The 27043-nt window shown below is 41.0% G+C and overlaps 1 long non-coding RNA gene across 1 annotated transcript; it reads right to left on the bottom strand.

The window, feature by feature from the left end:
- Positions 1 to 642: 642 nt before the first annotated feature.
- Positions 643 to 27043, bottom strand: LOC142067894 (uncharacterized). Its single transcript, XR_012664165.1, has 3 exons — positions 26892 to 27043; positions 14485 to 14648; positions 643 to 1602 (listed from the first exon to the last, which is right to left on the bottom strand). It is a non-coding gene; the product is annotated as an uncharacterized LOC142067894 (long non-coding RNA).

The following is a 27043-nucleotide window of genomic DNA, read 5'->3' as shown; positions in this document are numbered from 1 at the left end:
TCTGCCTGACACATTTCAGGTTGGTGCTGCTTTTGTCCCAAAGCCAAATCATGTCACCTCTGAAAAGAAAAGCTGAACTTGCTTTGAAAGTTAAGTTTTTGAGTATGGTTTTAGCCATCTAGGCAAATAAAAAACCAATCCTCTATTATTTCCTGTAGTAGGTAGAGTAGGCTAGGCTGTGCTAATTATTGCCTCTAGGGACTGAACCTCCAGCTGTTGGAGCTAAAGCACGTGCTGCGCTAAGGTACCCGTCCCCCGGGTGTGTTGAAGCACCCAGGCCTATGTCCAGATAGCCTTAGCTTTCCTTGTGTCCTTGAGATCAGTATTCCATACTGGCTGGGCTCTTCTGGAGGTGTAGAGCAAACTGACAGGAATACAGGGTTTGGAACCTTAAGAAGGAAGTAGTCCAGATGAACTGGACCCTTAATACAAAGTCCTGAGCAGCCTGCACCTTCAGAGTGGGGAGAAGCTCAGATAAACCTCTGGGTTTATTGTTGCCTAGATATAACTTCTTCTGCTGATGATGTGAGGATTGTAGTCACTGTATTTTTTTTTTCCTGAATCACTTGCTGAAGCACTGCAAGATTTTAATTAGGCCCCTAAAAATACCTTTGAGGATGTAAGACAGAACCTAGGTATCAGAACAGACTTGTGGGTTTTTTATGGATCAGATGCACCTGACAATACAAAACTCTCCTTTCCATATGTTAAAGAAACTTACTTCTTCAGCATTTTGCTTTGCAGGTATCTGAGAACTGAGCTAGAGAGACTCAGACCATTTGACTGCCAGGATCATTGTCATCTAGTGCAAAAAGTGCTTGAAACTTCTGAGATTTGGTGGTCAGGAAGCTGAACAGAGATGATCTTTTAAATAGTATGAATTTAAAGCACTTTGGAATGGGCTAAGGTAAAAAGGTCTCAGTTCTCCACTGTGAATTACCAGTCCTGCTACCACTAATTCTCATGGACTCCTATAATCTCTGCTGGTGCAGGTTTTGCTTTCTGATGCGGCACTTTCACCTGTGGAGAGATTTTTCTGAGTGAAATCTGATTAGACTTTTCAGAAACCGTGAAATGGAGATTCTGCAAGCAAATGCCTTGCTGAAATATAAAACATGAGAGGTGAGACGGAGAGGTTAAGCCAAAAGGAAATGGGAAATCATAAAGCAAACCCGCCTTCCATTACAGTAATGTGTTTTGGAAAAAACAGCTGATTTGCAGCATATGTAAGTTGGTCTGGCTCGATCAGTGATGGAAGAAGTGTGTTAGTGAGTATAGCTGAAGCCTTCAAATGGTGATGGGAAAGAACTGAGGGAAACAAGAGGAATGTGCTGCGTCCTTAAAGGCAATAGCAGGAGTAGTAGGCATAAAGCTTACTTTGTGCACTTGTGAGCAGGAAAGTGGAAACCAAATTACATACACAGATTTATTCAAGCAATTTTGTCATCATGATCCAAAGCATAGAGGATGCACCTGGAGTAGCATAGTAACATGGTCACCGGTTTTCAGAGCTGCTTCGTTGGAGGTTACAGGCCTGATGACTAGCATACTCAATAAAGGTACCTTTATAAGGTCACTGTTCCTTCAGTGAGGAACTTCCACCTGGAAAGCAACAACAAATCAAGGCTGTCAATAATCTTCTTATACTTTATACCCTATATAACATTCCTGCAATCTCTTGTATTCCTGCCACACTAGTCTTGGTGCTAATATTCTTGTACACAGGGCAAGAAAAATGTCATCCATTTTGGCTTTGGCTTACGTTCCTGTGAGGAATCTGAATTTGAGCCTTCTCCTTCTCAGCTGTGCAAAACTGGCCTGGCCTCTGACCTATGAAATCAACAGGTCCTGTGGATCTTTGACAGGACAAGATGGTCCAGATTTTTAGGGAGGTGGGAGATGGAAAAAGGAATAGAAAAAAGGCAACACACACAAATTCTCACCAGAAACAGGTACAGCAGAAGAAAACACAGCTTTTAAACCTGAAGACACACTTCATACATATCTAAGGGAAAAGAATATATGTAAGAATCTGAATTTTTATAATGCCAACTGTGTCATTTTGGAAGTACTAAAATGACATTTGTAAAAGTCACAGCTTTCTATTTGCAAAAAAAAAAAAAGGCTTTGAACTTCAGCCATATTGTGGTAACAGAGTTGGGCAATTTGTAGGTATGGTTGGTCATTTGCAGTCATTGCACCCAGTGACAAAAGGGATAACTGCTATCTATGCCAGAGACTCAGCTTGAACTATGTGAGGAAAGAATAAAATAAGAAATTCTGAATAAACACTGTATGAGAATGAAGTCAGATTCACAGTGAAGTGCACAAAGAAAATGAACCAAAGGAAAACTAAACTTGCAAGCTTGGTCTGCAGTTTCGAGGAGGTTTTGCCTGGCAATTTGTAGAGATAACAGGATACATTTTGTTTCTATATGTATCTAGTGGTTGCAGTGCACATCCTGGCATCCTGCTAGAGAAAACATCTTTTCCTGAGAAGTTTGTTTTCATAGTCTGCCAGGTAGGCTTGCAAAGCAGCACTCATAAAACTAGACACTACTCAAAACAGTTAACACCTCTGCATCAAGAGATTTTAATGGGGAAAAGAATGGATTATAGGTACCTTTTGGCTTAGAATGAAAAGCTGAAATAAACTCTTCTTCCTTAACGTCATTTGTACATATAAACATCCAGCAAGACTTGAGCATGGCAGGCTCATACCATACCAAGAGCTTAGGGAGTTTAATTCACCTTTCTTTGGTGAGACACCTCTGCTCAGACTCTGCTCTCTGTCATAGCGCATTATGCCTCTTCAGACTACTTGCTTTCTAGTCTTCACCTTGTCAGAAGAGACTGCCTCATGAAACATATTCAACAGTCATGGGGTGGAGCTAAAGACTTTTCTCTACTCACTGGCATTCTTTGATTAACTTGTTTAAATTAAAACCTGCCATACTTCCTTTTAACTGCTTGTATGTTGAAAAATTTTAGAAGGAAGTCTGGATTTTTTCCATGCAACTGAAAGAAAATATGGCCCCTGAATGAAAAGCTAACACGAGTTGCTTTTCAAGAAGGCTGATCTGGAAGAGCCCCAAGCCCTACTTCAGATACCTTCCCTCATAATGATTCTTAGCCATCTAGGAAATGCCTGAGTTTGGCCTAATTCTGGATATTCCTTTACCCAACTGCAGCATACCAGAGGCAGGACACTTATCAAGGGGCATCGTGTTTACAAGCATCATTTGTCATAGCTTCTCTCTCCATTTCTCTCCAAGAGTGGGCTGTAAAGAAATGAAGTGGCATGGTGAAGAGAAATACAGATGATGTTTTCAACCTGCTTTATTTCTTTCTCAACTGTTTATATTAATGATGTCCTGCAGTGTCTGGTTGCTATCTGGCACAGGTGGAGAATGCACTGGAAATGACTGTTTTATGTAATGTTTACGCACACCATATTTTTTTCACAACATACAAAATACAGAATACTATTATTAGTTTCCAAACATGCCCAGTACATGCAACTGCCACCTAGACCAGAAGGCCATCGGAAACATACTCTAGTAGCTCCAGACAAGGAAGCTGTTGGGTACGTGTAGAGGAAGAACCTAAAACACGGTGGAAGAGTGGAACATGAATCATTGGCGCTGCTTTTGTGTACATAGAAGCAGGAAACAAAAACCTAGGTGAGAAGGGGAACAGTGAGAAGAGTGTTTACCCAGGACAGATGTTAATGTCTGAGTAGTAGGAGCACCATAGAACAGCTGAGTCTTGTGTCCTACAAGATGACCAACATGCTAAGACTTGCACTGTATAAGACATACTGAAATGATTTAAGAACAACTTAGTTATGTATGTATATGTATAAACATATAAACATATAGAAGGCATATATACATATATAGATTTCAATATATAGCCTATATGTGCATTTTGTGGGTTCTCTCTTGAAAACCTAGCATATGCTTAATTTGTGGAACTATTTCTGGTGGGTTGTTATGACAGCTAAAAATTTAAACAGGTTCAAAGAGTGTTTGGACAAATTCACAAGAAAAAGCAAAAACATTCAGGACAGCTAAATGCAGTTACCACCTGTAATTTAGGAAGTCTCCAAGATGCAGCTGTTGAGTTGGCAGTAGATATAAATTAGGAGTTGAGAGATTGTCTTACTTGGCCTGACCTTTTTTCTATCCCCTGGTGCCAGTGGCTGCTGTCTCTATTGACAACTCTTAGGGCTGGGTTGATGCTTGACCCTAAAAGTACTTTGCAGTACCATCCCCACTGGGATAAAAAAAAAAAAGAGGCAAAAAATAGCAGATAAACCAAAGGTGTCCAGGAGCAATAATCAAAGGAAGAGAAAGGGAAGAGAGCACAAAACATTTTGGCCATGTGGAAGCAGCACACAGACCTAGCTGGAATTTAGCTCTTACCTGGTTGCCTGACCTCATGTTTTCTGTAATGTTTCCAGTGTTTAACTATAAGCCTATCGAGTCCCTTACTGCAACCTTTATTAAACAAGATTTCCTCCTGTTTTCCTGCCACAGCAATCTGGTGTCAGTGAGCACAGTCAAACAGAGCTCAAGGAAAGCAGAGAGAGCAGACAGCCCAGAGGGACCTGCGCCCAGAGACATGAGTGAGGAGCCTGGCAGTGTGTCCTTCTGCCACAGAGCACAAAGGTGAGTGCTGCTGCCACCCTTTCATGTCTTCTGCCCTCCTCTCTGGACATGAGGGGGAGTCTTGCCATAGGCATGGGTAAAGCCTGAGATGTCACATATCAGTCCTATGTTAGTGTTCTTAAGCTGTTATATTTATCCCACATTCATTAATATTTTTTAAATGAGCAAATAATTCTCAAGTATTTCTCTTGGTTCCACTATTCTACCCCTCTGTTGTCCTTGAACAGCTCCTACATGCTGTTCTACATGGAAGGGATTCATTACTGGAAGTCAATTGCAGGCATCTTCCTGCAGGGATTTGCTATGTAAAATCTTGTGCTCTGTTGGTTGTTTTTCAACTGGACACATGCAGTACAGCATGGGCTGTGTCTCTTTCCCTAAGCAAGTCTGCAAAACTATTAGAATTGCTTTGCTGGCTGGAATTATAACGTTTTCAGATTCAAAAATTGACATAAATGAGCTATTTTTTGCCTGCAAACCACACCACTGGATTCTTTCCAGAAAATAAACAGAAAAAGGGCATCTGTGCATTCAGAGTGAACCCATTTATAATCTGAATTAGTATTAGTGGAAGACATTTTACACTTGATTTACTGAGAGTTTCTGGTTATCTGGGGCTCCCTGACTTTTTGCTTTTGGCTAAATTTCCACTGAGCTACATGGGAGCCTGACAATGGGAAGAACTGAATCATCATGCCCTCATTTTCATCAGTTATGAAATGCTTTATTTCAGTTCTAGTAAGCTGGGAACTTTCAGTAACAGGTGCACACCCCTGTATAGTTAATTATTTTGCCTACTCTGAAATATAAACTGGAAGGTTGTCTTTCTGCCTAGGGAATGTGCTTTTCTATTTTTTTCCTGTAGTGCAGTTGCAATTTGAACTTGTACTGATTTTATAAAGTGGTGAGATATACACTGAATGCAAACCAGCCATTGCTGACAGGGGCTGGCGTGTACTGTGACCCCATGAGCAAACAATAAAATTTTACTACTATGTCCATGTATTGCTGAAGAGAACATGAGCTTTCTGAGAAAGTGGAAAAATCCAGGTGGTTCAGTGGGACTAGTAATAACTTGAAATATTTATCTTCAGTCATTGTTAAAAAAACATAGATGGCCTATCATGCAAGTGAATTTGATTGAAAGACACATCATTAGCTGATAGTGAAATGATTTGGTTTCCACTTATTTCTGTCTTGAATACATCATTACTGATTTTTTTCATTAATCCCATTCTTTACATTGTCATGTAATTTTCAAGGCAAAGTGCACTTCATGAATTCATCCCCTCTCACTATCCTGGCTGTGAAAACATATTTTCAGCATTTATCCATCTCTGCCATTTGAGATTGGCTGCCTCTGCAAGCACACTGACACCAGGTCAGTCTGCTGTGATTTCTCAGGCTTCCAGCAGGGAGCCCAAGGGCTGACCTGCTCTCCCAGGAAAACCATCACCTTCTCCCCACAAGGAATAGAATAAATAACCATCATCTGCTAGGTGGACTAGAGAAGATGATTTGGTGCCAGCCAGGCTGTGCCTGCTGTGCAGGCACAAGACCTTTATTTTTATTTCCAAAGGGGCTCTGGCACTTGGCACAGTGCTTTGCAGGGTCACTGCTCAGGGCGATCTGTAGCTGGAACACCTTCATACTGGCTTCTATCCCTTCCAGCATTTGAGGCCAATCTCTTGCTGCTTGGTCACCTCCAGGAATTCCCAGTCGGACTTGTCATCAGGTAATGAGGTACCTCCAAACCCATTTTTGCTTCTGACACAGTCTTGTCCCTTGCCATCTTTACTGAAAAATCAAGTGAGGTCTGAGACAATGTTAGGTGAAAAACATGACTGTAAGTTACTGTATTGTGCTTATGAAACCTTAGGTAAGTGAGAGCAAATTTACCTTGTAGTCTAAATAAAGAAAGCACACTACCATCCTAGGTATTTTGTTTTATTCAATGTCCTTTTGCCATTCCAATGTCATTTGATTCTGACAGTTACACCAGGGGAATAACCAAAAAGCTTTCTCTGTGTATATGCCCCCATGAGCTAACCTCCTCTATGGGCAGTTAGGTAGGAGACGAGACAGACTGCCCTGGAATGCTAATTAATGCAGAGCATTTACTGACATTATGTCACATCAGAACCAATTACCCTTCCATTACACTTGTCTACTTTACCCCTTCCTGCATACATGCTGTTGAATCCAGTCCATGTTTAATTTGGGAGTGGATTAGCTAATGAGGTGGTAGAATCAGTTACTAGGCTGGCAGCAAGGAAATGAAAGCCATCCAGCAAACACTTTCTGATTTGGAAGTTTTCTCTGAAGGGTAGCAAAGACAAAATAAACTAGAGCAGGCTCTCTTCATTAATCCAGCTTCCCTTAGGAATGGCCTGAGCACAGTTTCCTCATGCTGTGAACTTTCTTCTCTTTCTTCTATCTCATGGTAGTGTGGGGTGACTGAAAGAATAGCTATTAAGCAAAAACCATTTGTGCAATAACTTCTCCAGAACAGAGGAGAGATCTTACATCTTCACAATCTGACTCCAGAAAAGCCAGCTTTGGTCAAACAGTAAATAATCTAGGGTCAAAGTGATGCTCCAGAAATACTCTATGAGTGGAATTATTCTGGAATCCTTCTAATGCTATATATCTGTTTCCAGCTCTGCTCATGTAATTTTACATGGAGGCAGAAAGAGAGCTTGCAGCATTCGTAATGAAGCAATCATAAGCAGCATCAAGCAGATCTGTGTCCTACTTGCTGGAAAAGAGCACTCAGCGGCACTTAAAAGTGAAGCTCAGAGGTCCCATCAGGGAGAGGAAGTGGGAATCTGTTAGGGAGGAAAGGATACTCAGTGCTACTTGGGAGAGAACAGAAATGAGCCTGGGTCCATCTAGGACAAACAGAGCAGAAGGGGTGGTGGCTCCCATCACAGCAGATGAGCTCTGAAGGCCACATAATGCCTCAGGTACATGAATGAACTTGGTTTGAAGAGATGATTTGTGTTCAGGACCAGCAGAATGTGCAGCTCCAACACTGTCAGAGCTCACCCGTCGAGCTGTGTTAAGGGCTGTAGGGGAATAGACAGGGATCGGCGACCGGAAGATCACGGGATGTGATGGAAAGATAGACTCCTCCCCATAGGAGTGGCAGGAACAGGAAGCGCAAGAGCTATATAAGTGTGTGATGCAGCTAAATAAGCGGACATTTTGTATCCATCATATTGATGTCTGTGCATCACTGTCCCCAGGGTGGGTAGAGCCCTGTGTCCCGGAGATATGCGGCCCAAGATAAGTTCTCCCATAGAAGCGTACAGCTACAAGGGCAAAGGATAGCAGAGCTCTGGAAAGCTGCAACGTGGGCTGGTTTTGTGGTGGTTTACGATGGCATCGCTTCATGAGAGTCAAGAGAACTGAGCAGGCTTGCAGGAGCTGAGCATATTTCAGCAAGTAGTGTAGGACTTTTCTATTATAAAGCTGTGTGTCATTAAGAAGTGAATTTTGAAAATACTTTAAAAGTAACAAAACTAGGAAGTCTGTGTTTTGACAGCAATGCTATGAATCCCAGGGACTGAGAGAAGGGAAGAAAGAGGGTGGTGTGGGTGCTGTTACCTCAGCAATATTTTATTTGCTGCTTAATGTTACTCTTACACACTTCTTTTGCCAGGCTGATGTTGGTGCCTGGCTTTTTGAACAGTGACAACTGTTAGGTACAGCTGTATCTAAAATGCACAGTCAAGAGATTAGTTGATACTCTGCCTTTTTAAAAATGACAACTGATGTTAATAGCTTGTAGCTTTCAATCATGAAGGGAAGAGCAAACAAAACCTTTTCTGCTATTAATGTTTACACGAGTCCTAAGCCAGGCTATTTTATCCATTCCTACAGTCAAGATAAAATAAACCAAACTAGACTGTCCAAAGAAGGGAAGAATGAAAGAGGGTTTTTTTTATCCAGACTCTTACCTCCTGTTTTCCACCCCCTATTCTCTACAACAAAAAAATTGATTGAATCATGAAAGATGGGAAATCCAGCATCACAGATTACAAGGAAATGCAGCACGTTTGCATTCTTTATCAGGAGACAGAACTGCCTTCTAGTCACAGCTCCAGCTAGCCCTTTCAGAGCCCTGTTAACAGCAGCATCGCCGAGCGTGGCAGTTTGACAGGGCTAGGCTGATGCTTATTGTTTTGCTATTGCTTTTCATTCAAGCTGCTGTCATTCTGCTGTTTGGCTGCTTTGAGTGGCAGTGTGCAAGGGCTACGTTTTCAACTTGAGGACCTTTTCATGGTGAGGTTGCATGCAGCCTCATAGATAAGGATTTAAATAAGTGGAAGTCACAAAATTAAGAAACTGAAATTACAATCCCCACACTAGCGTGAAGTTAGCCACAAATTCAAAACAGGGCCAGGAGCGGTGGGAAGAGGACAATGAGAGTCACTTCAGCACAGGGTTTAGTCCCATCAATATTTAATGACACAAAATCTGTATTTTGCTTTACAGATGAACACAACTTGCTGAGGGATGAGTATCTTCTGTTTCTGATTTAATGTTTTTAGCTCTTCATCTCTAACTTCATACTGAATTTTTGGTTTATTTCAAAGTAAGGAGCATAGGAAAGAACTGTGTGTGTGTGGTGCTCCTCAGTAAACTATCATTATTTTCACTTTGCACTTTGCAAATATCATATGGATATCTGAGGCATTTTTAGTCATGGTTTCTCATGGACTGGCCACAGAATCACGAAGTTTGTCAGCTGCACTCCTGCATGGATTAATTTACTGTATGTCTCAGTTTATAATAGCTAGGCTGCTGCCAGTACCTGGGCCAGAGGGTTTGGAGGCCATCTGAGGTATATTATAGTCCATACCAGTGTAGGCATATACTAAATGGTAGGTGACTGAATGGCAGTGTAACACCAACAAAAACAGTAATAAAGGGATTTGGCAGTAGGAATAGAAAGGACAATGTGAGTTTTGGATACTGCAAAGATTTCTAAGTTGCTTGAGAAAAAGCAGCCACAGCTATTACCAGCAATCTAAATAAAAGACTGTAGGAGTGAGAAAAGATAGGACAGCACAGAAGCTTGTGCTATTATTAATCATCATAGAGATGGAACAGGAAAGACAGGGAATTCAGGATCTGCCTTGTTAGATTTGAGTGCATGGAGGAACTTGGAGCTGTGACAGTCTAGGAGGGCACCCTGCCACAATGTGTCTTATACTTTGCCCTTCCAAGGTCATATTTAAAACTCTAGTGGATGCATGAATTTGCTGGGAAGCCAATGAGGTTTAAAGGCAGTCTAAAAACATTCAAGCTGTCCTCAGCCCTGCCTCAGAATGGCCAATGTGCGCAGCACATCACCCAGCAGCTCGGGGAAGGGGGAACACAGGGCTTTTTAATGCAAGACTTTTTAGCACAGTCCAAAGATGCTGTCATGGCACAGACCAGCAGTGATTCACTGCCTCTCAGCTATCACATGATTAACCCCTCTTTCATTCATCCTCTCTAATTATTAGTCCTTTTTTTTTTTTAAATCATTGTGTTCTCATCTTTTCCCATATAAAACCGTCAACTTGTCAAAAGTGAGAGGAGCTAGGAAAAATTCCTCTCCTTTTCACCTTGTCTGGCTTCTTTCAAACTGAGCTATGCAAAGCTGTAGTGCAGCCTGACAAGTCCCAACAGCTGAGATTTCACAGATGCTGGGGGAATGGTGGTGGGAGGCAACGAGGGAATTATTCCTGTAAGGTCTTTGCTGCAAGTTACCGCATTTTGCAGGGGCTCACAGATATTCTCCTTGGGATGAAGAAGGGCAGCTAAAATGGAGCAGAGGAAGTCTCCAACAGGAAAGCAATGGATGTAGGAATACAAAAATATGATTATATATCTTCTGTTTCAACACAAGAAAAGCTGCTGATTTAAACAGCCAGGAAAAGTGGAAACTTATTTCTGTAATGAGAGTTGCCCCTGGAAAGGAAGCAGGTATGTTTTATTTTAGGGCAGAGGACTTATTTTACAGACTGAAACTGGATTGAAGGATTACTCTGCTACAAGCAAGCTATCTGTCCATAGATATATTAGACTTGATAATATTCTTTTCTTCACAGCTATTAATACCATGGCTCCAGTTGGCCTGCTGCTATGCATCGTCTTCCTGGATCTGCCTGGTAAACAGGCAGTGGAAGAGGCTGCTATATTCCTAAGACAAAAATATTGTTTTGAGTCTAAAAACTTGCACTGCAGAGTTAGTGAAGTGAAGGGAGCTTCTCTCTTCTGCCATGCAATATGCAAAACCCTGGTAGCTGGCAAGTTTGGTAGGTCTGTGTTCAGCATCAGTTCTGGACCTCTTTTCACCAGTGGCATCATTCTGACATTCACTGCGTGACGATGGCACTAGGACAAGGCTGTGCCTTCTTCTTACTTTACTCTTTCATATCATTTACACAGTTCTTAGTGGACAGATTTGGAGAGGTGTTCCTGATTTGTTACTTTCTTGTACAGGTCTCTAATTTTTTGCCAGGTGCAATTGTAACTGTTGGCACATTTAGGAAGAAAGAAAATATATTATGGGTTACATGAGCAGGGTGGGGAGGAGAGAGCTGATGAAAAGTGAGCTCTGCAGAAAGCAATCTGCTTTTGTAACAGCAAAGTTTCAGCTTATTTGCCTCTTTGATTGTGACACCTTTTGTTTTTGCAGAAGGAAGCAAGTTGTAAGTAGCATTTAATCATCAGAATACACAGGGATGCAAAAACTTTGTGATTATATTGTGACTTTCTTCTGCCACCATCTGGAACAGCAATTGAGTTTACAGCTGGAAAATATCTCTCTCCTTGTCTTTTTTCTCAGTTGTTACCTTTCCAGATGGCAAATAGGAGCCAAGTTTCTCTTCAGTAAAGACTACTGAAGCCCTATTTCTTAACCAGAAGCTGCTGTAGGAGCTCCTCTTTCTCCTAAGTTATACCAGACTCACTGCCTTTCAGGATGCAGGAATTAACTCAGAAACTATCTTGGTCCAGAGATCCTTAGCAGTTTTCTGACAAACATGTAATGAAACCTTATGTCACTGCAGCCGTCAGGGACATTAGTTACAACTCTTCATCAGCTACAGTTTCTTCTTCTCCAGGTTTGGCTTCCCAGACGGACACCATCTTCCCTTTATTTTACGTTCAGTATGCTTGTCCCCAGGTCCTGAGCTCTGGTTTTCATTTGCCAGGAGTTCAGAGCTTCTGGAGCTGCTGGTGGCAGGGTGGGGCTTGTGGAAGAAGCACTTCTTCCATCAGTTTCTCAGAGCAAGGAACATTTCTCCTAGTACCCATCCAGCTCCTGCAAGCTGAATATGCCAGAAAGGTCACAGTTTCAGGCTCTTCAGAAGGCCTTTCCTCTCCTTTTGTTTGAACTACTCACCTTTGAATAACAGAACTCTGAGCCGAAAAAAACAACTTGTCATACAGTGATCTGCAGCAACATCACCCTGGGCCCCCTTTGCAGATTGTGAGGAGCAGTGGGAGGCTTTGAATACACTGTACCTCATCCAAAAGGAGGCACTGAAAAGGTTCTGAGGATTGCTACTTTGGAAGCGCCTATGCTTTCTATATTGGCTGCAGAGTGAGCGTGATGTACCTGGCTCATCTCCAGGTGTCCATGTCGTAGACAGCTGCAATTAGGTGAGAGAAAGTCAGTCTCTCTTCTAGTCTAGACACTGGCTTGTCTTTCAAGGGATTGAATGTACTATATCTATAGTATATTCTTCAGTGCCAGCCCTGCATTTCATACAGTCATTGTTAATCTTTATTCAAGATCGTAATCATAACCCCCTGTGTTAACCTCATAGGTCTGGAGAAATGTAAGCCTATGTTCAGGGAAGATTGCCGTAACTGCTGCCTCATGCCGAGCTGCAGCAAAGTGGCTCCTTGCTACTGGTACCTACCTGGGGGAGCACTGAGCGGAGGGAGAGGGAGCTGGGCCTGGCTGACCAGGGATGCTGCTCCTCACGGAAGGGGCCGGGGCTTTGTGGAAGCAGTGGCTAAAAAGAGCCTGCTCAGAGCAGCTGCAGGGGCAAGGAGAACAGTTGGTGTTTTGAGGAGACATTTGGGGCCAGACATACAGTACCATGAGGATGGGAACACCGAGGAGGCGCACACCAGAGCAAAAAGCTTTAGGCAGTTTATGTCTTCTTGCTCCCTTCTTCCTGGCCTTTGTCTTTGATTGAGACACTTTCATCACTTTAGCTCTTAAATTATGAGATGTCCCACAGTGCAGGTTGTCTCAATCCAGAGGAAGTGCAGTTACAGAATTACAGTGGGTGCAGTGTCATTATAAAAATTTTGAAAGAATGTTCCTTGGGCATAATGGCATAATTTTGCCAATATTCTGTAACTCAATAAACAAGCAGTAAAGCACTGATTCATAGCTAGTGGAAAAAAGAATCACAATTCTCACTAGTAACATTTCTCATTTCTGATTTGACAATAGCTGATGGAAGCTTTTGTAGACCGACCTCTGCTGAGCACACACCTGCAAGGAAATGAACATGTGAGTTAATGTATTGTATAAACTTAGCTCAGGAATAATTTGTACAAATCGACGATAAAAGCCAAAACAATTGAACGAAGCCTGCTATGGCAGCAGTTAGCAAGGAACGGGCCTAGGGGAGGTAGGTCACTTTGCCATCCACTTCAGTCAGAATCCACAAGGTGCCCTGCTTTTCCAGCTGAGCCCAGATTCAAACTGAAAGTAAGCCAACCCTTTGCAACAGCTGCTTTTGGTAAGGAGTTCTCCCTTGCATGTGTGATTCCCGTCTGAGTAAATGTTCTTTACTCTAAGGAAGCACTGAACAGTTTAGCACCAGACTGAGGGAGAAGACAAAGAAAAATGATGGAAGATACCATATGGAAGCAAGTGACAGTGTATTCCTGTGGCCAAAGGAGAGTTTCTCAGATTCTCCTTGACTCAGCATTTCAAGGCAAAACATCATCTTGAGAAGAGCTACTTCTTGCTGGGGTTGCTCTTTGTGGTGAAATAATTTTGCAGTTCTGTTTCTGATGCAGGTTGTGTAAGGCTTTAGGCTAGTCAATGCTTTGTATTGAAGGCCAAATTTTACTATAAAAAACTAAGTTACTGTCATGGCTCAGTCTGCATTAAGCTTCAAATGAAAAGCAGTCTAGATCACTTCATGCTTCTTGTTTCTCCAAGTGCTCACTGGACATTTTAATGTAGTCTGAGTGGAGATGCTTCACAAAATGTGTCTCAGGTTTGCCTCCAGATATCAACCAAAAACAGTTTTAAGGCAAATTGTGCTTTTACCTGCTTTTACCAGGTTATTTATAACAGTAGTATGTGTGAGCCTAAATCAACTTGATTGAGGGTCAGAGGTTGAACTGTTTTTCTGCATGCATCAGATCATTTGAATAGAGAAACCATCTCAAGAAAACTGGCTGTAGCTGTTCCACTTCTGTGGTTTAATGGTTTATTAGTGCAAGGAGGGCTGACTACGCCACTGCTTCAAGCATGCAAATGCAGTGTGGCTATTGGCGGCCCATTGCAAACAGCAAAACGTGGGAAAAGGTGCAGTGTTATGTCACCAGAGGAACAGACAGGCCTTCCTCAGTGGTCCTTCAGAGATACAGACTAACATGTAGTGTGAAGCAAACTGTTTTTCAAGTTGTAGGAGTTGTTAAGGGATGCATGGGAGCCTCTTGGTGGTAAAACTGTGTAAGTGTATATTCTGACGGGGTTGTTCTGCCACAGGATAGGCTCGCTGTGTGTAAAATGGAGTCAGGATCAAAATGTTTCATGAAAAAACTGGTCACCCACCTAGTTCTCTTTCAGGCTTGAGTGATCTGTTTTGTAAGTTTTTCTTCCCTCTTTCAGGAGAAAAAATGCATGAGTGTGTTTTTGGAGACATGTAAGTTCTCAATTCCATCAAAACTCCACACTTCTGTGGGTCTGAAATGTTCCTTTCCCTTGCCATGACCAATCTGCAACAAAGAAATGATATGATACTGAGCGCTGAAGCTTTCTTGTTCTGAGGAATGATGGTATGTGAAAGGTAGGGTCAAGCAAAATTGAGATCTCTTCTAATCTAATGGAATGCAATGTCTTGTGCTAAGTGAAAATAACCTGCTTGATACCTTTTCTGGAGAAGAAAGGAAGAGTGAATGAGGAAAGCTGCTCTAAGAAAATATTAGCCAATGCACAGCAGAAGAGGTGGTTTGCTTTCTTTTTCTTCTGTGTGTGGATTGATCCTGGCTCCTAGAAAATTACACTTTCTCCCATATGTTATCATAAGTTCTCACTCACCTGGGGAAATATTCTCCTGGTAGAGAAAAACTGATTCCTTACATGAACGGAGGAACCTATAGATAAAACAGTAGAGACTGCAAAGTTTTGTTTTCAGTCTCTACTTCTGAGGTACCTCAAAGGTATGTTGTTCATTGGGGAGGATAAATTCACAGTGAAGAACTCAGCTAAAATACAAATGCTGTAGACAAAATAAAAATGGCAAATACTGTCCACCCTTCCAGTACTCATCCACTTTTTATTAGCCAGTTTATCTGTTCTGCTCTCATTAATTTGTTTCGAGCATGTCTTTTTCTCTCTTCATTTTGCACTCATCCTGAGTACACTGTGCTGCAACAAGCAGGAACTATTCAGCAGATGTTTCTGCTTGGCGGACTCTGGCATTCCATACTTGGTTGTTTCTTGACAACTAGAAATCCTGACTGGGATGTTTAATTTTTCTCGCATGAGCTTTGGGAGCACCACAGAATAACATCTAATCAGTACTAATTCCTGAAGCTTGTATTAACATTAATTACTCAACTTTAGGGACAGAACGTACCCTTAGCAAATTTGCAGATGATGTTAAACTGGGGGGGTGGTGCTTAACATGCTGAACAGCAGAGTTACAATCCAAAGAAACCTGAATATTGGGCCAACAGGAACTTCATGAAGTGCAGGAAGGGGAGTGCAAAGCTCTGCACCTGGAGAGGAATAACACCAGGCATCAGTGCAGGCTGGGAACAGACTGGTTGAAAAGGGCCTGGGAGTTACAATGGATGCCAAGCTGTGAGTTAGCAGTGCACTCTCATTGCAAACAACACAAACTGCATAGTGGGCAATTTCAGGGGCAGTGTGGTCAGCAGTCCAAGGGGAGGTGATGATTTGACACTGGTGAAGCTGCGCTTCAAATAGTTTCAAGTTTGCAGACCCTGCAGCCCAAGGAAGAAGGGGAGAGACTAGAGAGGGTCAAGTAGAAGACTAATAGGATGATCAGGGGCCTGGAGCACAGACCTACAGGGAGAGGCTGGGGAGCTGGGCTAGCCTAGCCTGGTGAAGAGACTATTGGTCAGACTAACAGCAGCATACAGCTACTTGGTCTGGAGCTACAGAGATGCCTGAGACAAACTTCTCAACAGTGGCAGATGGTATAACGAGGAGCAACAGTCATATGTTGCAGCTTTGGAAGTTCAGGTTAGACATTAGGAAAAAATTCTTCACTGGGAGGGAAGTGCAGCACTGGAAGGTTATCCAGAGAGGTCAGAGACCTTGTGCCCTTGGAAGTTCTTAGGACTAGGCAAAGCAACAGCTGATCTGACCCAGTGTTGGCAACAGCCCTGCTTCTTATGGGAGGCATCCAGAGATCCCTTCCAGCCAGCACTCCAGTGACTATATGAATTTGAGGGATGCAGTAAGCCAGTCTAAAGGAATCCTGTTGCAGTCAAACTTTAATTGAACGACATATAGTTATGAGCTGTTACTGAGAAGTGACCTGTATCTTCATGTACAATGGGGAAAGTGTTCTCCCAAATCATGCTTCACATGTTATAAAGCTGCTACAGAGTACATGACTCCCAGATGAGTTTAACACAGGGCAACTTTTTTTACAGGCCTGTGCCCAGTTCTGGAAGACTTGTAGTACGTGCCAATGTTTAAGCATGGACTTTGTTTTAAGCCTTTGCATCTATCTGCCATTTTGTTAAAGTCCAAAAGCATGTGCATAATTCTTTGATGAATGAAAGCATTTTCAAGTCCTTAGCTGTCTCCTGGTGGTTGTTCTATTCCTGAGGTACCTCAGCTGTAGCTAACTTTGAAGAATAAAGTAAGTCAGACAAACTGAATGTACATTTTACATTGTGCACATCTGTGTCCCATATTCAGGTTACCGGTTCACAAAATAGCATATCTCTTTTCCAAGTGAAACTTCAATGAAAACACAAGCTGCTCCCATGTCCTCATGAGTGCAGTACTTCTCAGGAGGAAACCCCCCGCAACATCTGCGGAAGCAATAACTATTTCAGCAAGAGTGTTTGCCATCCCTCGCAAAATCCCCTCAAAACAGCTGAGGAGCATTTTTAAAAGTAGAACTTGCAAGAACCCATTACATTTTTTAGTGCTTCATCAGATTCTTGACTTGTTGGACTAAAGACAAGAATGTTGTCACTCTGGTTGACTCATTATTCATAGAATTGATTAATTTGCTGTCACACAGCCAAATATATTTTTTCACAGTATCTCATGTCAGTATGAGTGAAAACTGTAAAGCCTGAATTCAAAGTGTGTTTCAGGCCTTTGGAAATGTTTAGTAAGGCTCTTTTTTAGTAACCCTCTACAAGGTAGGGCATTGTAGGTTGAGACATTCTCATTTGATGCAGCAATTGGATGATACATATATATGTAAGAGTGTATGTCTATGTGAGTTTAAACCTCTTAAAACTTGGATGCCCACTGGGAAGTTCAATGCACTTTTTTCAGAATTGATTTGCTTTTCTCTTTTTGTTTTCATAATTTTTTCATGTACTTTTCTGGTACTCTTATTCCATGGAGATAGTGGTTGTATCTAGTGTTAAATAACTTTTTGCTATATTCAAGCCCCATTATGGGACCAATGTTTTCTGATAGGCTTGAAAGAGTTGCAAGATGTCATTTGAAACTAAGAACAGGTAAGTTGGTGAATCTCCTATTTGATAAAAGCTTCTTATCAGTAGAAGGGGAAGAAATATAATAAACATTAAATGCATGTAACATGAAGGAAAGTTATGGGGTCCTGCTGACAGCTCTTGTCTTTTGTGTCCTTTCAAAAATATAGAACTTTGAGGTTAAAAAGCTTCCTGAATTGAACTTTGGCTACAGAATATGTAGTTATATGTTTTATTAACCCCAAAATCTCCTGCAAATCCTTCAGCCAGCATCTTGTTGTCGCGTATTATGTCCTTGGTTTCAGACATTGATATTTGCTTAGTGTAACTGAGTTTGTGTTACTGTAATATGAATTACTTTGTCCAGGAAAGGAAGAATAACAAAGTTCAAGTACTGTGACTTTTTGTTTGATCTTCACTCATGCTTTAATTTCCATATCAATTATGTATTATAGGAAGCCAGAGACAGAATTAGTGTCAAGAAAAACTAGAAAGAAAAAATTGCTCGAACATGCAAGATTCTCCAGAGTCAGCTCATTCAGCCATTATACTAAATACATTTGTACAAGGTTCTTTTTGTCTCATCATTTTATCCTGAAGCTGTGATTTAGTCAAACGAAAGAATGGAAAAGTACCATATGCTATAATGGACCTATGTACAAAACACTCATTTGTGCCTTTTTCAAAGCTATTACATTGTCCTGTTGTCAGCCCACTGGTCAACGTCTGGGGCTTGGAGACTGTTTTGTACCTCTGCCAGCTGCCCTCTGTGCCATGATAATACTCATTCCCGCCTCCTCTACTGTTATAACACAAGTTGCCCGTCTGTGACAGAAGTAGTTAGAAAAGGAGTAACACCTGCAACAGTTGTGTGTCTCAGCAGCCACCCCTTAGAAGGACTCATGGCTGAACCCTTCAGAAAGGTTTAGATGAATGCTTAAAGTAGATACAGTCACCCACTTCGAGACACTATGTCTGTTTTGAAAAGGAATCATTTGTGAAAGAGCAGGTATCTTAAAAAAATGTTTGGGCCTGGACTTCCATTGAGTATTGCTGTTAATCTCTGTGGAACTGCTGGTCTTTTTAAAAGGGTATAATTGAATTAATATAAAGCCATATGCATATATAATTAGGAGATTGCTATGTGAAATACAGCTTTTTTTAAACAGTCACTTATTATTGACATGAATAGTTGATGCTAGAGATACCATTTGGTGTGTGGCTAAGGATAAAGACCCATAAGCAAGTATCTATGGTTTAGAAAAAGAGGCTGGAAGTGAGGGTAATATTCATCTCCAGATTGTAGACACCTACATTAGAAATCTGAAAGAGATATCTCCATGCAAGCTGGGTGCATATGTGCCCATTCTAATCAGAGGCAAATCTGTGTTTAATTTAGCTGTCTTTTTGTAAATATCTAATCAACAGATTCCTTTAAGGTACCTGAAGTATCATCTTTGCACTGTCAAATATGACACAGGACACAAGGGAATACCACATGATAACTGAAGCACCACTATGGGCCTATATGCGGACAAATGAATGAGCCCTAGATCTGCAGTGACTATGTCAGGAGTTCAGACATCCAGACCACAGGTAAATACAGGTACAGGTACTCCTCCAGGTTTCTGAATTTGAGTGGAATGAATAATCTAAGTGAATAGCCTTCAAGAAGCTGTGAAGTGTACAAAGATATTTTAAATATATGCCTAAAGATCCATAAAGGAATTGTTCCTGAATTGTTGGGCTTGTTATAGGTGAGGCTTTAATTGTTATATTGATCCAAAATCTGAGCTCACCATCTGGGCTAACAGTTATGCAAAAGTAACCCTTCGGGCAGTGACAGAGCTCAAAGGGTCCATTTATGAAAGTCCTCATCTTCTGTTTGGTGACTCTTAATGGACCTCTCATATTTGTTGACTTACTAGGTTGTTCTCACTTGTATAGGAATAAACCTAAGTACTTATAAGGTTTCTTTGGTCTGGGCAAGTTACGGTGGTCTCTCCTTTGATGTCTCTTGTAGATGCTCTGGGTGTAGGCTCCCTTCAGAAAAGCAAGCTCCTGGGATTCAATTACATCCTACACAGATGTGGACGCACAAGGTTCACCAGTTGTTTGCTGTTTCCCAGAGCACAATAGCAGTAGGCAGTCTGTTTAAAAGTTAGTTTTCCCAGAAACTCTGAGTTTCTGGATGAGTTTGGAGGATTCTTACATACTAACAAAGTTTTCACTTCCAACTGTGTGAGAAACTTATGGACCTAGACAAACAATGAAACATCTGAGTTTCTATCCCTGCACTGTGTTCTTTGGACTTAGTCCAGGTGCTTCAGGGTCTCTATAATTGCTCGTATGCATGTCTTCTGTACAGCTCATTTGTCTCCTCCCTGAGTATTCCCCAGTGTATAAACCAAATTGCTTGTCAGCTGAAACTGGTGAATTGACTTGTGTAAGAATTTGTTCACATACCCTAGCATTTTTAATCTGGCCTCTGAAAAGTCTTCTTATTTGTTGGATCCCAAAGTAAATCAGTCTGCAGTCAGGAGATGTTACCCTGATGATAGTCCTACATAGTTTTTCAGAGATCTAAACCTCCTTGTCTTTACCTCCTGAAATGTACACTCCTTTTCTTACTCGGTGTGACCGTGACAATCTGGTATTTGCATTGTTTATTCAAATATCCGTTGTGCTCAAAGAGTTAATGAAGATGACGACAGGCTCACACTGAGAAAGCATACTTGAGGCACCAGGTACAATTCAGCCTTTCCCTTGTTCCTGATCTGTATCTGCTCATTGAAGAACACTCTGTTAAATCTCCATTTTAGAGAAGCTTTCAATGTTACACTGATTTCATCAAAACAGTGGCTATTTACGCCAGCTGAGGGCCCGGTTATGTTTGGATTTTTAAAAATAGCCTAGCAGACAAGTGTAGTGAATTTAAAAGATTATCAAATAAGCCCTGTCTGTGGTTCATTCTATTACACATCTTACTGGTGTCCAAAACGCTTGTGTGGTTCTATTTAAGGGAGTAACTCTCCCATTTCAATTTTGGTTTCTTCACCTTACCTGCTGTGTTATGAGTTTCTTCCAGAAAATTACCTTGCAGCAGAAGACCATAGTATCTTGAGTGAAACAGTCAATGGGCAGAAACTGCAATCTGGACATTTTCAAGCGGAGATCAAATTACAAAGCTTGCTGTAGAAAGTGCAAACAAATTTTGGTTTGATCGGCGCTTATCTGTTTTTGCAAGTACATCAGTTTGGAAAGAGGCTTGCTCAGCTAATCTATAGCTGTCAAGAAAATGTAATTCTTCATTCCTCCAAACCAGTAACAGGCACCTGGCTTGTGCACCCATGCACTCAAGTCTAGCAGTTTCCATGGAAACCCATCAAACTGTTGCACCAGTTTTCTAACATGCTGCCACTTCACAAACACTGGACAAGCTGTTTTGCACAAAATTCCTGTGTAATGCTACTTCGTTTTCTCTCTGAAGACAATTCAGTAAGACTAGATGTTTGCAGACTGCATGAGTTGCTTCTTATTCTGACTAAAACAGCTCATCTATATGAGAACATGCAGGCTGAGGATTTCACAAACCCACGGAAAAATACATTTTAAAGTCCCCATCCTTAGATGAGAAAAATTATAAAGTTCCTTTTCAAATGTAAGTGTATTTGTACTGTGATTTCACTAATATACTACCCATGTCTTTTGTTCCCTTCTGGGAAGATATTTCAGTTCTAAACTCAAGATGCCAGACACAGCTGCCTCTTTCGAGAGGCTCCCATGCTAAGTTTTAAGGTAGTTTGATAAATCTATTCAAGGAGTTTAAGAACATGATCTCTGTGAGAACAGGAGATGGGACTCAGAGATCCAAGAGGTCTTGTCCACTCTATGGCTTAAGGCCCATATCGTGACTAAAAAAACCAAGGCTTCTTTGATTATGAATAATCCAGATTTCAAGCTGTATCCTAGCATACCCAACAAACAAGGTTTCAGAGAAGCTTTAGCATTTCAGAGGTACAGAGGAGTCTGGTACTCGCTCATCAGGACTATCCAAACATGTAGGTTTCAGATATGGTCCAACACATATAGTCCTCTCAGGTTTTCCATTTGAGTACAACTCATGGCAGGTACCCTTCCCATCATGCAACTCAAAACCTATTTATCATTCATCCAGGAGCAAGGTTTTCCAGTGAACAAATATCCTGATATGACCATTTTTTGATTCACACAGTGCTCATTTTTAAAAATGATTCCTGAATCTTAGAAGCTGCTGCCTCCTATAGGTGAAGAGTATGTTAGGGGACTGGTTGTCTTCTTAAAAATATCACGCCTTTTTCTGCATTTGTTTGTTCCCTATGGAGCACTGTTTTATTGATATCAGCAGTGGGCCCTTATTTAAATTGGAGAAGCATCAAACAGTATGAATTTATCCCATGGAACAGCAAAAAATAGTTAACGGTATGTGTGAAATGGAGCTCAAAGAAAAGGTTCAAAGAAATGGTCAATTATTTGGCAGGAGCCATAGAACTAATGCACAGCAAAATATACAAGAATGTCTTATCCAGTGAATATTTACAATGGAGATCAGATGGAGCTGGTAGCTAAAGGGGCATAAATGGGATAAATGTCCATTTATCAAGAAGCATTTTTCAGCTGAGGAAACCTGAGACTGAATAGTGCATACTGTAAAAGATTGAATATACTTAATATTGGCTTGCTTAAAGGAAAAGTTTGTCTACGCTATTTAGCATTAATTTAACGCTAATGTGCCAATTTAATAGCAATTAATATTAAACAGTTTTGTATTTAGTGTTAATTGAAAATCACTGATCTCCAGTTCCAGATAGTATTTAATGACATTTATTTCAACTAGTGACAAAACCCACATTTTTATTTTGACCTGAAAACTTCGCAGGAAACATAAAATACAAGTAGCACAGATCAGTCAGTAGAACTATAAAATTTAATTTAATTGCATTATTGTTGAAAAAAAATGACCATCAAAGCCCTAGAAACATAATCAAATGCCACAAACCACAAAGGATACACTGATATGATACTGCAGTGGCTGTAAACTGAGTCATACTTCTTTTTTCTTCTCCTTTACTTTTTTTTTCTTCTTTTTTTTTTTTTTTCTTTCTGGTTGAGCATGGGTAGAAAGTGGTTATAGTAAGGAAAGGAATTCTGGTTTGATCACCACCTCTTCCAGATTAAAGCCTGTACTCACCTTCTGACTTTCCAGGGCAGATGCCAATGGCCTGCCAATAAAAACTGATGGCATGACCCCTTAATTTTCACTCCCTATGTGGCTAGCTCTATGAATATACACTCAAAATATGCCTTGTGGGTTCCAGACTGGCTGTGAACTGTACAAAGATCCTCAGTACCCGACAGCCTCTCCCTATAGGTATCTACGGTGTTCAGTGCTCTAGGACCTCAGCTTCTTTTTCAATCCAGCTGCTGACTCTTTCTGGAAATTATATTTTATCTCTACTGCAGATGTCTTGCTTGTATCACACAGACTGTGTGTGCAGCCTGTTCATAAATTATCTTTGTCCTTTCCCTCATGCATATACATGCACAGAACAAAAAGAACATGTAACACCTGTGGGTAGGTTCATAAAGTGAAACATTTGCATATGTTATGTTAAGTACAGTTGCATCATTATTTACAAGTAGTCTGCCAGTCTAGATATCTAATCTGCTACTGATGTCAAGGTCTTGTCACTGCCCTCAGTCTTGCTATATTTCTTTGCTACTTTTTTATTCCGCAGGATTTGTGACTCAAGTTTGACACAAGGTATCATGGTTATGTTTTCTGTGCATTGTCTGACTGGATTATTTCAAAAAGTACAGTGAGTCAATTATACTAGTGCCTGTTTTCTAAGTGCTGGAGAGAAGCTCTAATTGCTTTCTGTCAGTTGACTCAGGCATGGCTATTTCCTAAATAAATTCTCTTCACTAGCAGAATAGTCTCCCACTGAGAATACTCCCTCCTTATTGTGGAAACTTGTATTTTGGTGGGTCATAATTAATAACAGTGATGTTATTAATCTTCATTGTATTTTCTAAACTTTAAAGCAAAGGAAAGCATAATTTATAACATTAAGGAATAAAATTATGGTCCACTCCTTTCCTGAGGGGAAATAGGTTTCCTGCACAATTTGTAATTCTTTCCCATAGTGAATATAGCCTGTAGAAGGCTTTTAAAAGGAAAGCTAATCGTAGACGAGTGGGAGGCAATACCGATGGCGTTACTTTACTGTTTGCCTGATTGCTCTTGCACATAGAAAGTGAAGAATGATTTCAGGGATATGCTAATCGTAATAGGTCTGTTATGGACAGGAGCTAGATGCGTCTGTTGTGAGCACCACTGACGGATCATCCTGTTTCTGATTCTGCTGACACAGGAATGTCCATATGTCTGAATCAGTCTGAAGCATTGCACATGTCAAACTGTTGCTCTCCCATTGCTTGCATTGGTAATTCATCTTCCGCACTAAAATTTGACAAGCATAAAATTTTGAAAAGGCCAAGTTTGGGCTCTCTTGAGATTATTTTTGACCTCAGCTTTGACAGCGAATGAAGGAAATCACTAGTTTATGCATTTTGCAAGTCCATTAAGCAACCGAGGCCTGGCAAGTTGCCGTTATTAGTAGGATTAGTGATAGCAAACTTTCCATAGCTAATGGAAGCCATTGTTGATGTTAGAGGCTTGGCAAACATAGAAAGGCTTGCATCACCACTAGGGCTGAATAAATACATGCAGCGGTCCACTGAGGTACTCTGTGGACAAATACGGCTTTTCCAGACTGGAAATACTATTGGTTTGAAACCATGAGGCTGTATCCTGGTGGGGTCCTCGATCCCTGAGGTACCAGCATTTCAGAAGGAGACACTAAGGCTTTAATGAGGTTTGTTATACGTTCTTCTTCTTCATGGTGACCTGAAATCTGAATTACTGGTCTGATAGCTGTGGTGTTTTATCCAGCCAAAACGGGAAAGTAATCCCCACCTGAACATGACTCTGCAGGGTCAGACTAGAAGGTTCAAGGAAATATGCCATTCCAACCTTTGCCTGCAGAGCGCCATCTCGAAAGACAACAGTAGGGAAGGAGATACTCTCCCAGAAGGGAAATCTGTGAGCTCACCCTCCTTGTGTCTCTCTGCTGTTTGTAGAAGTGCTGTAGTGGCACACCTTTCTTAAGGCAACTTTCGCCTGTGCAAAATGCTCTCTCCCTCTTTCCAGTGTGGTCTCTCTATCACTCCACCTTCATTCAAAAAAATTCTTATCCAAAGATCTATATTTTACCATTTCTACCAGCAATAAATTACACCTGTGGTACTCTCACACTTATAGGTAACTTACTCTGAGAGGAGTCAGTGTCTGTGATGGGGTTACTTATGCAGTAAAGATGTCAGAATCTATTTTTACATATGTACCAGAATAAGAAAGTCCAACTAATGAAAGCTTAGGAAAAAACATAAGAACTGTATGTTAAGAAGTGACTGTGCCTGGGAGAGTAACCACTCAGAAATTAACACTATAGCTGTGGATTGGAGTCCTCTTTCCCACTTTTACCCTTTTGATGTTAGCTTTTATGTGGTAGTTACATAAAGAAAAGTAGTAATGACTCTAGCAGGAATACTGTGAACTTAGTATTAATGAAGAAAGAGCTCTGTGCTGTCCCCTTCTTCTGAGGGCAAGAGAGAAGCAAAGACCACAGAAGTGCATTTCAGTGGATAGAGATATGCTAGTTTAGCACATGATAATGGGAGAAACTGAGGTGAAAGCTAACTGAGATGCTGAAGAAGCATATATATTCTAAAGTAGCGTTGCAATAGATTACTTTGTTGTTTCATATTTGTTAACGTCTCCATTTTATCACAGCCATGCTTTAAGAGAAATAACTTGTAATTCAAGTGAAGTGATAAAACAGACTGAGTAATTTGATTTGTCACTGGGTATTTCCTTCCTAACAGTGTGGCAACCCTGAAAAACGCTCTGGCATACTAGAATATTCTAAGAAGTCCTTTCCTTTCCTACACTGGTCAAATAACAATTGTATGCTTTTCTGCCTGGCTTGCATGGGCTGATTAGCATCAGTGCAGCAAAAGTGCCTGTCACTTTTCACCTGTAGATAACAGATACTTTATGCTTATATGTCCAACGAGCAAACGCAACAGAACTGTTAGGCAGGCTTGCTAAACCAAGGTCAACAGAAAATTTATGAAGCTGCTTTTGACAATTTATAGCTACTAATGTAGACTGTGGCTAAATCAATATAAATATTATTTATGAATACAACCTTATAGAATTTTATGTAGTGGCTTGGTTTGTTGGTTTTACTTAGTCTTGCTTTTAAGGAACAAGGTTAACTTTCTTTAATGTTATTTTTCTCTTTCAGGATTTGATTTAGTCTATTTAGAAGGGGGGCTAAATCCTTTGCAGTGAAAAAGAATATGACATGGGAAAGACAGGGCTGGATCAAGAGCTGGTGCAGGCCCATAGACTGGTCCATTTTTTTGCCAGAGAGTCCAGCTCTGACTTCCAGATATATTCCCATGCTGCCAAAAGCGCTGTCTGTGTGTCCCAGCTCTGCCCATTCACCTCATCGGTCGGCAGTGCTGACTCCTGCCTGCGTACCTGGCTCTGGCACAGCACTCCCAAAGCAGGGAAGTACCTCCTCTGCTTCTTGGCACATGCTTTTCAGCACAGGTTTTGTACGGCTGTCTAGCAGCAATGCATTTCCATGCTGTTGCAAGACTAGGGAAAAGTAAGGAAGCCAGACAAGAAACTTCAGTCAAAGAGAACTGCTTTCACTTCCAAAAGTAGACAAAAAGTGAATTGGTGTCCATTAGGAAGAAGTAACCTCAAGGCAATTCAGAAAGTTTCTGAAACTGCAGGCAATGTGGTCCTATTTTGCTCCCTACTCAATTTCTGTTTGGGCTTTACTGTATGTCAGTTATTTTTTATTTATAATTGTTTTTAAACTCATAGCCAGCTCAGCTAAATGAGGTCATCCTTAGAAACAGGCTGTAATTGCTATGAATTGTCTTACGTGCTGTGTACACTGTCACAGTCTTTGGCATTTGTGCCCTTTTAGCATCTTATGGCACACAGAATACAGTGATAAGCCTTTCATACCTTCAAAGTCATATCCTTATAGGCATGTGGCCTATGAATTGAAGAAATGAATGACCAAAGGCAGAAAAGAAGGGCAGAGATTAACTTTCACAATAGCAAGAAACATGATGCAAAGAAAATATCTCATTTAGGGAAGTAAAAGAGCCAATTACCTCTACTGAGAAAAAATGATGGAAGAAGCAGTCTCTTAGGAGGTGAAATAAAACTTAGCCCAGTCTTGAGTTTTACAGTGACTATCTTATCCTTTGGCGGATTCCTGTATGTAACAGTAATCTTCTGACGACATTCAACTGTACAGGGAGTT

Source organism: Phalacrocorax aristotelis, chromosome 1 (assembly GCF_949628215.1).
Source record: "Phalacrocorax aristotelis chromosome 1, bGulAri2.1, whole genome shotgun sequence".
Taxonomy (NCBI): Eukaryota; Metazoa; Chordata; class Aves; order Suliformes; family Phalacrocoracidae; genus Phalacrocorax; species Phalacrocorax aristotelis.
The sequence above is the reverse complement of the archived record's forward strand: the minus strand, read 5'-3'. Positions and strand labels throughout refer to the sequence as shown.